General features: G+C 53.7%; 2 long non-coding RNA genes across 2 annotated transcripts; both read left to right on the forward strand.

Moving 5' to 3' along the window:
• The first annotated feature begins 1548 nt into the window (after positions 1-1548).
• Positions 1549-4167, forward strand: LOC148106568 (uncharacterized). Its single transcript, XR_015723703.1, has 3 exons — positions 1549-1630; positions 3746-3781; positions 4081-4167. It is a non-coding gene; the product is annotated as an uncharacterized LOC148106568 (long non-coding RNA).
• Positions 4168-10195: 6028 nt separating this feature from the next.
• LOC148106569 (uncharacterized) lies at positions 10196-12776 on the forward strand. Its single transcript, XR_015723704.1, has 3 exons — positions 10196-10277; positions 12393-12428; positions 12728-12776. It is a non-coding gene; the product is annotated as an uncharacterized LOC148106569 (long non-coding RNA).
• The last annotated feature ends 157 nt before the right edge of the window (positions 12777-12933 follow it).

Genomic DNA, 12933 nt, shown 5'->3' on the forward strand with positions numbered 1-12933 from the left:
GCTTCGCGGCAGTGTTTCTGTGACATCAGCTCAGACGGGATGTAGAGCAGAGCAGGGTCTCTGTGGAATTGCCAGATTCCCGCCTTTGGACTTCTGAGACTGGGTCTGGCCTGGGATAGGGTCACGGTTTGCCATCTTGGCTACGCCTTCGACCTGAGGCGGGACGTGAAGAAATCCGTGAACCAATTGCCCGAACCAGTGTATGGAAAGGACTTTGAAAGCCGCGTGCAGCACCATCCGTGCTGCTTCAGCAGAGCTCCCGAGACAGAGTTAGTGTTGCTTTTGGAGGGTCCGACTGGATCGCCAGCCGGTGAGACCACTAGAGCCCCAAGCAGAGAAAGGCAAGTTGGAGCGAGTTGAGAATGTCATTCAGAGGCCGTGGCCTTTGTCAAGAGAAAGTGGGTTTCTGTCACATAACAGTTTGATAGCTTCAAGTGCATTGCTTCTTCTCTCTAAAAGGTAAATTCTCAGAATGGTACACCTAGCCGTGCTGTAGGCAGAGGGAGAGGGGGAGATTGAATCGCAAGCAGGCTCCACACCCTGCCCGGAGCCCAACTCCGGGCTTCATCGCACCACCCTGACATCATGACCGGAGCCTTAATCCACAGTCAGAGGCTGAACGGCCTGAGTCACCACGTGGCCCCTCATTTCTCTTTTTCTTCTCAGGAACAACTCGAGGACTTCAGTCAGAACCTTCAAGAACAGGTTCGTATACTCCTACCTTGCTTCTGACTTAAAACACTCACACACACACACACACACACACACACACATACAGACACACAAAAAAAACACAACGCCTGTCACTGAGAGTTATCTGCAACTTCGGGTTTTGAGGAAGGAAGTGACATGAGAGTAGGGCTTTTGAGAAAACATGGCAAACAAGGAATTGACTGGCCTTTTCCCACCCGCGGAGGTCAAACTCTATCCCAAAAGACTTGCATTTAACTTGTTTTGGTCCAGGATAGATGGAGTGGCTGTCCTATGGGTTCCGTTTTGCTTTTCTTCCATATCGTCTAGGATTCGGATAGTATCCAGTACAGACCTCAGTCAGATCAAGCTCCAGTGTGAAAAAAATTAGGCCAGGGTTAGAGAAAACGTGCCACTAGGGAATGCTATAGCTGGCTGTCTTGAGTGTTTTAAGTGGAAGGGTGTCATTAGCTACGGCACGACATTTCATCAGTGTGACTTGCATCCCTGAGGGACAGTGTGATCGGGGCGGAAGGTGGCGTTTCTTTGAAAGCAACCTCCTGGAGACGAATAGAGGAGGACCTAGTGTGAGCCAATTGGAGATGCAGAACACAGGAGCGTTAGGAAGAAAGGAGCGACAACCCCAATCAGGAAATGGGAAGGACGACAACAAAATGTTGGAGGAATGTTAGAGTAGAATCCAACCTTAGGGGACTGTGGACAGAAAGTCGCTGGATTCAGGCTGCCTTTTCTGTGGCGGGAACTGACCGAATCGTTCAATCCCCCATTGGTGATAAAGTCCAAGGACCGTTGAAATGAGAAGTTCATTTTATGTTTCCCTCAGGTGGTGCTGGACATCCAGGTTTCACGACCCTCAACGCCGGCAGCGGAGGCAGCACTGGAGTGGGCCCCACCTTGACCGGTCCTGGGCGTGGAGCAGGTAGGTTGAGTTCAGAACAGAGGATCCCTCCCACGCCTAACCACTGGTGCCAGGCATCGCGGCTCAGGACGATAGTTTCCAGACTAAAAGACGTCTGACCCGTCGCCTTGAGAGGTGATGGCACCTATCCCGTGTTTCAGCAGGCTTTTGGGTTTCTCGGGCGTGCGGGGTGGGGCTTGTCCTCGCTGTTGGTCTGTTTTCTTGCTTAACACCGAAGACAATGGCACAAGGGACACCGGCTTCCGAGCGGGCGGGACAAAGAAATGATTCAGAGCCCGTGGCTTCCCTAGCTTCATTGCACCAGTCGTCCTCCATGTCATGTCAGGAGCACTTTTACAGCACTCGCGACGGGGTGTCCAGGGTCAGTGCTGAGTCAGCCGATGGCTTGGGGAATCATTTCCCTCCCATTTCTGTATGTGAAAGTATTCCGTCCTCAATGATATTTCTGTGGCACGCTACACCTTGGGGATGATGCTCAAAGGGAAATCCTGGGACTCAGATCACATTGACACCATGGCACTTGGGTATCTTTATTCCCAGAAGAAGAAAGTAAGGAGAGGTCTCCAAAGTGGAAGAGGCAGGATTAGGACCCAGAACCCGTAGCCTCCTCTGGAATGGCTCCACGGTGCGTGGATCTGTGCCTAAGAGCACCCATGCCGGAAACCCCAGGGAGAAAACGCTTCTCCGTGGGCATCAGGGACTCCATTGCAAGGAGTGTTGGTTTCCAGGAGAAAACCCAGAGCCGTCCTGCAAGTATAAATGACTGGGAGTCAAAGCAAACAAGCCTGAGTTCACTCGTGCCCCTTAGGCTGTCAGTGTGTCATTTCAAATAGGTGTCGAGGTACCCTCTCCTGGGAGTCCCATTTGCCTGTGCCTCGCTCCGGTGTTCAACGTCTTCCACCTCATGCGTGCGGTCCTTCGGCTGGGTCGTCTTCCTGTAAGGCGGAGGTGCTCAAAGAGTGTTTCCCAGACCAGCATCCACATGTCCTGGGAACTTTGTAGAAATGGCAGTGTTCAGGCCCACCTGCCGACAATCAGAAGCTTGGGAAGAGGGGCCCCCAGCAAGGTGTCTGGACAAGCGCCCGAAGCCCCGGATGCGTATCCCGGTTGAGAGCATGTCCAGTCACTCGCCACGTCCCTACCGATTGACCCTTGGTGCACGGTGCGTGGCAGGGACCTTCCAGAAATTGAGCTTGTCCCCCTGTCAACTGCACTGCTTCGAATCCCGCAGTGGTCTGATCGCTTTCAGGATGAATCAAAAGTCCGTCAGGTACCATGAGAAATCCTGTCTGTCAGACACAGCCTGGGACTTCTCTTTATGTATTTATTAACGAGTCTGTGGCCCGACTTTCTTTTCCTCCGTTTGTGTTCCCCTGGCCGACTTCCGGATTTACTATTTACCTTGTAGCTACTTGCTGGGCGTCAGTTCCAGAGCTCATGACAGGAAGATGGTAAAAGATCGAAGGTCTAGCTGCCCACACGAAGACACTGGGGGCTCCCCATCAGAGTAGTGACTTGACTGCAGGGTGAGGGCAACGACCATTCAGTGTCTGCTTCCACAAGTGCGGATCGGGATGCTTGGGCAAGGACGCCCAGTCTGCAGCTCCATCTTTTGGCTGTCAGGCAATACTAGGTGCAGGGGCTTGGCGTGGCGCTCCTCAAAGTTTGGTCCACCAAGGGGTGGCGCCCGGAACGGTTTGATCCCGGGGCGTGCCGTGGTAAGGACTGAGGAGCGGTTTGCCACGGGGATGTTCTGTCCGTTGAGTGAAAGCTTCTGTATCCCTCGGGTCTGCTGTGTGTGTAGAATGTCACGTCTCTGCCTTTGTGGGCCTTTGCCGGAACCTCCACATAAGGCCGATTGGAAGTGGTGGAGAATGGCGCCCTTCCCACAGATGCTCCGAGAGGCACCGTTAGAGTCGAAAGTCCAGGGGGAGACTGCCTGGCTTTGGCTCCTGGATCTGCTGCCCACTCCCAGGCTGAACTGGAGCACGACGTCAGTGAGCCCCGTTGGTCCCATGGGAAGAACAATAATACGGCCTGCTGTGTGGGGCTTCTGTCAGAGTAAATGAATTGATTTCTGTCTAGGGTAATGTTTCCTCTGCTGTCTCTTTTCAGGAGGAACCGGCGGCCCGACCGCAGCAACCGGAGGAGGTAAGCAAGACATCACTTGCCCAAGGAACCTAGCACAGGAGCGCCAAGCGCAGGGAAATCAGACAAGTCAGGAGAGACCCCTTAGCACCTCTTCGGTGGCGCTGAGCACGACCCATGTCGCTCTCAAGACGGAGCTGTATGTGATATTAGACTGGTATGAGATAGCTAGCGGCAGACATCCTAGGCGTCCTTTCAGGACGCTTTTGTAGTAGAAAACTCCATTGTGCCCTCCCAGGGAAGAGTGCTATGCAGAATCCTGCCAGCCTCGAAGTAAAACCCTTTCTCCGCTGTTGTGTCAGGTTCCGCAGAAATTTCAGAGGGCTTCAGCACAGTCCATGGGGGTGAGAGGACAAGTGGAGAGTCAAGTGCCCCAGGCGCAACCTCGGGAGGCAGACCAGGTATGGCAATGCAAGGTCGAAAGCATCTTCTTCCTGACCTGAGGGCAGGTGCCCTTGGCTTCGGAGGGATTCGTCACTCTTTCGTGGGTAGTGCCCGTCTTCCTGGCCCCACTCCCACCCGCCCGCCCGGTTTGTGTGGGCTTCGCGGCAGTGTTTCTGTGACATCAGCTCAGACGGGATGTAGAGCAGAGCAGGGTCTCTGTGGAATTGCCAGATTCCCGCCTTTGGACTTCTGAGACTGGGTCTGGCCTGGGATAGGGTCACGGTTTGCCATCTTGGCTACGCCTTCGACCTGAGGCGGGACGTGAAGAAATCCGTGAACCAATTGCCCGAACCAGTGTATGGAAAGGACTTTGAAAGCCGCGTGCAGCACCATCCGTGCTGCTTCAGCAGAGCTCCCGAGACAGAGTTAGTGTTGCTTTTGGAGGGTCCGACTGGATCGCCAGCCAGTGAGACCACTAGAGCCCCAAGCAGAGAAAGGCAAGTTGGAGCGAGTTGAGAATGTCATTCAGAGGCCGTGGCCTTTGTCAAGAGAAAGTGGGTTTCTGTCACATAACAGTTTGATAGCTTCAAGTGCATTGCTTCTTCTCTCTAAAAGGTAAATTCTCAGAATGGTACACCTAGCCGTGCTGTAGGCAGAGGGAGAGGGGGAGATTGAATCGCAAGCAGGCTCCACACCCTGCCCGGAGCCCAACTCCGGGCTTCATCGCACCACCCTGACATCATGACCGGAGCCTTAATCCACAGTCAGAGGCTGAACGGCCTGAGTCACCACGTGGCCCCTCATTTCTCTTTTTCTTCTCAGGAACAACTCGAGGACTTCAGTCAGAACCTTCAAGAACAGGTTCGTATACTCCCACCTTGCTTCTGACTTAAAACACTCAGACACACACACACACACACACACACACACACACACACATACAGACACACACAAAAAACACGACGCCTGTCACTGAGAGTTATCTGCAACTTCGGGTTTTGAGGAAGGAAGTGACATGAGAGTAGGGCTTTTGAGAAAACATGGCAAACAAGGAATTGATTGGCCTTTTCCCACCCACGGAGGTCAAACTCTATCCCAAAAGACTTGCATTTAACTTGTTTTGGTCCAGGATAGATGGAGTGGCTGTCCTATGGGTTCCGTTTTGCTTTTCTTCCATATCGTCTAGGATTCGGATAGTATCCAGTACAGACCTCAGTCAGATCAAGCTCCAGTGTGAAAAAAATTAGGCCAGGGTTAGAGAAAACGTGCCACTAGGGAATGCTATAGCTGGCTGTCTTGAGTGTTTTAAGTGGAAGGGTGTCATTAGCTACGGCACGACATTTCATCAGTGTGACTTGCATCCCTGAGGGACAGTGTGATCGGGGCGGAAGGTGGCGTTTCTTTGAAAGCAACCTCCTGGAGACGAATAGAGGAGGACCTAGTGTGAGCCAATTGGAGATGCAGAACACAGGAGCGTTAGGAAGAAAGGAGCGACAACCCCAATCAGGAAATGGGAAGGACGACAACAAAATGTTGGAGGAATGTTAGAGTAGAATCCAACCTTAGGGGACTGTGGACAGAAAGTCGCTGGATTCAGGCTGCCTTTTCTGTGGCGGGAACTGACCGAATCGTTCAATCCCCCATTGGTGATAAAGTCCAAGGACCGTTGAAATGAGAAGTTCATTTTATGTTTCCCTCAGGTGGTGCTGGACATCCAGGTTTCACGACCCTCAACGCCGGCAGCGGAGGCAGCACTGGAGTGGGCCCCACCTTGACCGGTCCTGGGCGTGGAGCAGGTAGGTTGAGTTCAGAACAGAGGATCCCTCCCACGCCTAAGCCACTGGTGCCAGGCATCGCGGCTCAGGACGATAGTTTCCAGACTAAAAGACGTCTGACCCGTCGCCTTGAGAGGTGATGGCATCTATCCCGTGTTTCAGCAGGCTTTTGGGTTTCTCGGGCGTGGGAGGTGGGGCTTGTCCTCGCTGTTGGTCTGTTTTCTTGCTTAACACCGAAGACAATGGCACAAGGGACACCGGCTTCTGAGCGGGTGGGACAAAGAAATGATTCAGAGGCCGTGGCTTCCCTAGCTTCATTGCACCAGTTGTCTTCCATGTCATGTCAGGAGCACTTTTACAGCACTCGCGACGGGGTGTCCAGGGTCAGTGCTGAGTCAGCCGATGGCTTGGGGAATCATTTCCCTCCCATTTCTGTATGTGAACGTATTCCGTCCTCAATGATATTTCTGTGGCACGCTACACCTTGGGGATGATGCTCAAAGGGAAATCCTGGGACTCAGATCACATTGACACCATGGCGCTTGGGTATCTTTACTCCCAGAAGGAAGAAAGTAAGGAGAGGTCTCCAAAGTGGAAGAGGCAGGATTAGGACCCAGAACCCGTAGCCTCCTGTGGAATGGCTCCACGGTGCAGGGATCTGTGCCTAAGAGCACCCATGCCGGAAACCCCAGGGAGAAAACGCTTCTCCGTGGGCATCAGGGACTCCATTGCAAGGAGTGTTGGTTTCCAGGAGAAAACCCAGAGCCGTCCTGCAAGTATAGATGACTGGGAGTCAAAGCAAACAAGCCTGAGTTCACTCGTGCCCCTTAGGCTGTCAGTGTGTCATTTCAAATAGCTGTCGAGGTACCCTCTCCTGGGAGTCCCATTTGCCTGTGCCTCGCTCCGGTGTTCAACGTCTTCCACCTCATGCGTGCGGTCGTTCGGCTGGGTCGTCTTCCCGTAAGGCGGAGGTGCTCAAAGAGTGTTTCCCAGACCAGCATCCACATGTCCTGGGAACTTTGTAGAAATGGCAGTGTTCAGGCCCACCTGCCGACAATCAGAAGCTTGGGAAGAGGGGCCCCCAGCAAGGTGTCTGGACAAGCCCCCGAAGCGCCCGATGCGTATCCCGGTTGAGAGCATGTCCAGTCACTCGCCACGTCCCTACCGATTGACCCTTGGTGCACGGTGCGTGGCAGGGACCTTCCAGAAATTGAGCTTGTCCCCCTGTCAACTGCACTGCTTCGAATCCCGCAGTGGTCTGATCGCTTTCAGGATGAATCAAAAGTCCGTCAGGTACCATGAGAAATCCTGTCTGTCAGACACAGCCTGGGACTTCTCTTTATGTATTTATTAACGAGTCTGTGGCCCGACTTTCTTTTCCTCCGTTTGTGTTCCCCTGGCCGACTTCCGGATTTACTATTTACCTTGTAGCTACTTGCTGGGCGTCAGTTCCAGAGCTCATGACAGGAAGATGGTAAAAGATCGAAGGTCTAGCTGCCCACACGAAGACACTGGGGGCTCCCCATCAGAGTAGTGACTTGACTGCAGGGTGAGGGCAACGACCATTCAGTGTCTGCTTCCACAAGTGCGGATCGGGATGCTTGGGCAAGGACGCCCAGTCTGCAGCTCCATCTTTTGGCTGTCAGGCAATACTAGGTGCAGGGGCTTGGCGTGGCGCTCCTCAAAGTTTGGTCCACCAAGTGTTCGCGCCCGGAACGGTTTGATCCCGGGGCGTGCCGTGGTAAGGACTGAGGAGCGGTTTGCCACGGGGATGTTCTGTCCGTTGAGTGAAAGCTTCTGTTTCCCTCGGGTCTGCTGTGTGTGTAGATGTCACATCTCTGCCTTTGTGGGCCTTTGCCAGAACCACCACATAAGGCCGATTGGAAGTGGTGGAGAATGGCGCCCTTCCCACAGATGCTCCGAGAGGCACCGTTAGAGTCGAACGTCCAGGGGGAGACTGCCTGGCTTTGGCTCCTGGATCTGCTGCCCACTCCAGGGCTGACCTGGAGCACGACGTCAGTGAGCCCCGTCGGTCCCATGGGAAGAACAATAATACGGCCTGCTGTGTGGGGCTTCTGTCAGAGTAAATGAATTGATTTCTGTCTAGGGTAATGTTTCCTCTGCTGTCTCTTTTCAGGAGGAACCGGCGGCCCGCCCGCAGCAACCGGAGGAGGTAAGCAAGACATCACTTGCCCAAGATACCTAGCACAGGATTGCCAAGCGCAGGGAAATCAGACAAGTCAGGAGAGACCCCTTAGCACCTCTTCGGTGGCGCTGAGCACGACCCATGTCGCTCTCAAGATGGAGCTGTATGTGATATTAGACTGGTATGAGATAGCTAGCGGCAGACATCCTAGGCGTCCTTTCAAGACGCTTTTGTAGTAGAGAACTCCATTGTGCCCTCCCAGGGAAGAGTGCTATGCAGAATCCTGCCAGCCTCGAAGTAAAACCCTTTCTCCGCTGTTGTGCCAGGTTTCGCAGAAATTTCAGAGGGCTTCAGCACAGTCCATGGGGGTGAGAGGACAAGTGGAGAGTCAAGTGCCCCAGGCGCAACCTCGGCAGGCAGACCAGGTATGGCAATGCAAGGTCGAAAGCATCTTCTTCCTGACCTGAGGGCAGGTGCCCTTGGCTTCGGAGGGATTCGTCACTCTTTCGTGGGTAGTGCCCGTCTTCCTGGCCCCACCCCCACCCCCCCGCCCGGTTTGTGTGGGCTTCGCGGCAGTGTTTCTGTGACATCAGCTCAGACGGGATGTAGAGCAGAGCAGGGTCTCTGTGGAATTGCCAGATTCCCGCCTTTGGACTTCTGAGACTGGGTCTGGCCTGGGATAGGGTCACGGTTTGCCATCTTGGCTACGCCTTCGACCTGAGGCGGGACGTGAAGAAATCCGTGAACCAATTGCCCGAACCAGTGTATGGAAAGGACTTTGAAAGCCGCGTGCAGCACCATCCGTGCTGCTTCAGCAGAGCTCCCGAGACAGAGTTAGTGTTGCTTTTGGAGGGTCCGACTGGATCGCCAGCCGGTGAGACCACTAGAGCCCCAAGCAGAGAAAGGCAAGTTGGAGCGAGTTGAGAATGTCATTCAGAGGCCGTGGCCTTTGTCAAGAGAAAGTGGGTTTCTGTCACATAACAGTTTGATAGCTTCAAGTGCATTGCTTCTTCTCTCTAAAAGGTAAATTCTCAGAATGGTACACCTAGCCGTGCTGTAGGCAGAGGGAGAGGGGGAGATTGAATCGCAAGCAGGCTCCACACCCTGCCCGGAGCCCAACTCCGGGCTTCATCGCACCACCCTGACATCATGACCGGAGCCTTAATCCACAGTCAGAGGCTGAACGGCCTGAGTCACCACGTGGCCCCTCATTTCTCTTTTTCTTCTCAGGAACAACTCGAGGACTTCAGTCAGAACCTTCAAGAACAGGTTCGTATACTCCTACCTTGCTTCTGACTTAAAACACTCACACACACACACACACACACACACACACATACAGACACACAAAAAAAACACAACGCCTGTCACTGAGAGTTATCTGCAACTTCGGGTTTTGAGGAAGGAAGTGACATGAGAGTAGGGCTTTTGAGAAAACATGGCAAACAAGGAATTGACTGGCCTTTTCCCACCCGCGGAGGTCAAACTCTATCCCAAAAGACTTGCATTTAACTTGTTTTGGTCCAGGATAGATGGAGTGGCTGTCCTATGGGTTCCGTTTTGCTTTTCTTCCATATCGTCTAGGATTCGGATAGTATCCAGTACAGACCTCAGTCAGATCAAGCTCCAGTGTGAAAAAAATTAGGCCAGGGTTAGAGAAAACGTGCCACTAGGGAATGCTATAGCTGGCTGTCTTGAGTGTTTTAAGTGGAAGGGTGTCATTAGCTACGGCACGACATTTCATCAGTGTGACTTGCATCCCTGAGGGACAGTGTGATCGGGGCGGAAGGTGGCGTTTCTTTGAAAGCAACCTCCTGGAGACGAATAGAGGAGGACCTAGTGTGAGCCAATTGGAGATGCAGAACACAGGAGCGTTAGGAAGAAAGGAGCGACAACCCCAATCAGGAAATGGGAAGGACGACAACAAAATGTTGGAGGAATGTTAGAGTAGAATCCAACCTTAGGGGACTGTGGACAGAAAGTCGCTGGATTCAGGCTGCCTTTTCTGTGGCGGGAACTGACCGAATCGTTCAATCCCCCATTGGTGATAAAGTCCAAGGACCGTTGAAATGAGAAGTTCATTTTATGTTTCCCTCAGGTGGTGCTGGACATCCAGGTTTCACGACCCTCAACGCCGGCAGCGGAGGCAGCACTGGAGTGGGCCCCACCTTGACCGGTCCTGGGCGTGGAGCAGGTAGGTTGAGTTCAGAACAGAGGATCCCTCCCACGCCTAACCACTGGTGCCAGGCATCGCGGCTCAGGACGATAGTTTCCAGACTAAAAGACGTCTGACCCGTCGCCTTGAGAGGTGATGGCACCTATCCCGTGTTTCAGCAGGCTTTTGGGTTTCTCGGGCGTGCGGGGTGGGGCTTGTCCTCGCTGTTGGTCTGTTTTCTTGCTTAACACCGAAGACAATGGCACAAGGGACACCGGCTTCCGAGCGGGCGGGACAAAGAAATGATTCAGAGCCCGTGGCTTCCCTAGCTTCATTGCACCAGTCGTCCTCCATGTCATGTCAGGAGCACTTTTACAGCACTCGCGACGGGGTGTCCAGGGTCAGTGCTGAGTCAGCCGATGGCTTGGGGAATCATTTCCCTCCCATTTCTGTATGTGAAAGTATTCCGTCCTCAATGATATTTCTGTGGCACGCTACACCTTGGGGATGATGCTCAAAGGGAAATCCTGGGACTCAGATCACATTGACACCATGGCACTTGGGTATCTTTATTCCCAGAAGAAGAAAGTAAGGAGAGGTCTCCAAAGTGGAAGAGGCAGGATTAGGACCCAGAACCCGTAGCCTCCTCTGGAATGGCTCCACGGTGCGTGGATCTGTGCCTAAGAGCACCCATGCCGGAAACCCCAGGGAGAAAACGCTTCTCCGTGGGCATCAGGGACTCCATTGCAAGGAGTGTTGGTTTCCAGGAGAAAACCCAGAGCCGTCCTGCAAGTATAAATGACTGGGAGTCAAAGCAAACAAGCCTGAGTTCACTCGTGCCCCTTAGGCTGTCAGTGTGTCATTTCAAATAGGTGTCGAGGTACCCTCTCCTGGGAGTCCCATTTGCCTGTGCCTCGCTCCGGTGTTCAACGTCTTCCACCTCATGCGTGCGGTCCTTCGGCTGGGTCGTCTTCCTGTAAGGCGGAGGTGCTCAAAGAGTGTTTCCCAGACCAGCATCCACATGTCCTGGGAACTTTGTAGAAATGGCAGTGTTCAGGCCCACCTGCCGACAATCAGAAGCTTGGGAAGAGGGGCCCCCAGCAAGGTGTCTGGACAAGCGCCCGAAGCCCCGGATGCGTATCCCGGTTGAGAGCATGTCCAGTCACTCGCCACGTCCCTACCGATTGACCCTTGGTGCACGGTGCGTGGCAGGGACCTTCCAGAAATTGAGCTTGTCCCCCTGTCAACTGCACTGCTTCGAATCCCGCAGTGGTCTGATCGCTTTCAGGATGAATCAAAAGTCCGTCAGGTACCATGAGAAATCCTGTCTGTCAGACACAGCCTGGGACTTCTCTTTATGTATTTATTAACGAGTCTGTGGCCCGACTTTCTTTTCCTCCGTTTGTGTTCCCCTGGCCGACTTCCGGATTTACTATTTACCTTGTAGCTACTTGCTGGGCGTCAGTTCCAGAGCTCATGACAGGAAGATGGTAAAAGATCGAAGGTCTAGCTGCCCACACGAAGACACTGGGGGCTCCCCATCAGAGTAGTGACTTGACTGCAGGGTGAGGGCAACGACCATTCAGTGTCTGCTTCCACAAGTGCGGATCGGGATGCTTGGGCAAGGACGCCCAGTCTGCAGCTCCATCTTTTGGCTGTCAGGCAATACTAGGTGCAGGGGCTTGGCGTGGCGCTCCTCAAAGTTTGGTCCACCAAGGGGTGGCGCCCGGAACGGTTTGATCCCGGGGCGTGCCGTGGTAAGGACTGAGGAGCGGTTTGCCACGGGGATGTTCTGTCCGTTGAGTGAAAGCTTCTGTATCCCTCGGGTCTGCTGTGTGTGTAGAATGTCACGTCTCTGCCTTTGTGGGCCTTTGCCGGAACCTCCACATAAGGCCGATTGGAAGTGGTGGAGAATGGCGCCCTTCCCACAGATGCTCCGAGAGGCACCGTTAGAGTCGAAAGTCCAGGGGGAGACTGCCTGGCTTTGGCTCCTGGATCTGCTGCCCACTCCCAGGCTGAACTGGAGCACGACGTCAGTGAGCCCCGTTGGTCCCATGGGAAGAACAATAATACGGCCTGCTGTGTGGGGCTTCTGTCAGAGTAAATGAATTGATTTCTGTCTAGGGTAATGTTTCCTCTGCTGTCTCTTTTCAGGAGGAACCGGCGGCCCGACCGCAGCAACCGGAGGAGGTAAGCAAGACATCACTTGCCCAAGGAACCTAGCACAGGAGCGCCAAGCGCAGGGAAATCAGACAAGTCAGGAGAGACCCCTTAGCACCTCTTCGGTGGCGCTGAGCACGACCCATGTCGCTCTCAAGACGGAGCTGTATGTGATATTAGACTGGTATGAGATAGCTAGCGGCAGACATCCTAGGCGTCCTTTCAGGACGCTTTTGTAGTAGAAAACTCCATTGTGCCCTCCCAGGGAAGAGTGCTATGCAGAATCCTGCCAGCCTCGAAGTAAAACCCTTTCTCCGCTGTTGTGTCAGGTTCCGCAGAAATTTCAGAGGGCTTCAGCACAGTCCATGGGGGTGAGAGGACAAGTGGAGAGTCAAGTGCCCCAGGCGCAACCTCGGGAGGCAGACCAGGTATGGCAATGCAAGGTCGAAAGCATCTTCTTCCTGACCTGAGGGCAGGTGCCCTTGGCTTCGGAGGGATTCGTCACTCTTTCGTGGGTAGTGCCCGTCTTCCTGGC

This window comes from Ursus americanus, unplaced genomic scaffold (assembly GCF_024610735.1).
Source record: "Ursus americanus isolate L20-20 unplaced genomic scaffold, mUrsAme1.1.p SCAF_258, whole genome shotgun sequence".
Lineage (NCBI taxonomy): Eukaryota > Metazoa > Chordata > Mammalia > Carnivora > Ursidae > Ursus > Ursus americanus.